The sequence below is a fragment of the Acyrthosiphon pisum genome, unplaced genomic scaffold, assembly GCF_005508785.2.
Source record: "Acyrthosiphon pisum isolate AL4f unplaced genomic scaffold, pea_aphid_22Mar2018_4r6ur Scaffold_113;HRSCAF=490, whole genome shotgun sequence".
NCBI classification, from domain to species: Eukaryota; Metazoa; Arthropoda; class Insecta; order Hemiptera; family Aphididae; genus Acyrthosiphon; species Acyrthosiphon pisum.
The window spans coordinates 27,523-28,928 of NW_021759778.1; the positions used below are offsets into that span (position 1 = coordinate 27,523).

At 50.2% G+C, this 1,406-nt stretch overlaps 1 long non-coding RNA gene and 1 pseudogene across 1 annotated transcript in view; both read left to right on the forward strand.

The window, feature by feature from the left end:
* The window catches only part of LOC103310805, a 6,234-nt gene that overhangs the window by 1,555 nt on the left and 3,273 nt on the right, over window positions 1-1,406 (forward strand). The gene's annotated exons all lie outside the window — the stretch shown is intronic.
* On the forward strand, window positions 211-368 carry LOC115034554 (annotated as a pseudogene).

The window sequence follows — 1,406 nt, forward strand, 5'->3', positions numbered from 1 at the left end:
GGCGACACTCGCCGGTCTCGCGCGCGCCTCATCCGACCCCGTGGCCGCGTGCGCTCGCCGACTCGCTCGACGACCGCCCGCGCGCCGCGACCCCCGACCGAGCGTCGACCGAAAGATGGTTAACACGTCTAAAGACCGTACGTGCCCAGTCGTGCGTCCGCGCACGGCGCGTGGCCGTAGAAGTTTCGTCGAACAAAACAAAAAACAACCGACACCGAGCGGCGGATCACTTGGCTCGTGGATCGATGAATACCGCAGCTATCTGCGCGTCGTCGTGTAATCCGCAGGTTATACGAACATCGACCAGTCGAACGCACATTGCGGCCTCGGTGACCCGCGGGTCCCGGGCCACGCCTGTCTGAGGGTCGTATACCGGATACTCGGCCAGACCGATGATCCGCCGGCAGGCGTCCGACGGCACGCCTTACGGGCGCTATGGTGGAGCGAAATTGATAGTAACCCGGGACAACCATTTTTTCGTAAACAATGAGGGGCAAAGGGTTGTGAAGTTGTACGACGACGTAAATAGGATTTACGGATCACAACTATCCGCAGACGTTTTCAAATCAAGATTGTCGGCATGCGTCTTCCGGCGGATGATCGAGACGAAGTCTCGAGGTCACCGCCCGGAAGTCGGTAAAGCCGTAGCAGCATGCCTACAGCATAGAGAGAGCACGGCTTTAAAGTGGTACCGCCTCCCGGACGCGAGCGCAGCCATCCGCCGGCAGGACAGAATTAATATGGTCGACAAAACGGCGGCTTTCGAGCAACAAGTGATGGAAAAGTGAGTTACTCAATGTTTTTAAGTCAACGATTAACATGATGATAACTAACAATTTTATTTTATCACAGCTTCGACGAAATATTCGGGAACGAGCCGTATGTCAATATGACCGAGACGTTGATAGAATAGAAGCTCCAAGGTTCAGATGAGATGGCTTCGAATAGTGGAGCAGAGGTAACGGCGTCATTTGTAAAATCTGTAAAAACGAGATATGTTAATTCAGTTGAAGAAGCGAGAGTAAACATATTGTACGAACTGGCGATACAGGAGTACGATCACACAAATATTACAAAACAGGCAATAGTTCAAGTTTCGAAAAACAACAGAATACACTATTTCGTCCACGGTGACAAGGGCCGCATCTTTAAGGCAGTAATCAACAGAGTTTGTAAGCGTAAGGTGCTGACAGTGAATTAGTCCAATCACTATAAAAAAAAATGATCGACGTTGGGACGTCAGTGGATTAGGCCTCTTGGGGATACCACTATAAAAAAAACGCGCTGTTTGCTATACCTCAGTGGTAGTGTGGAAATTAGCAATATAGAAGAGATCGTTAGCCTTCAATGTAGTGTCGTCGAGTAATCAACCGCAAAAAAAAAAAAAATTAGCCACGGAGAGGATT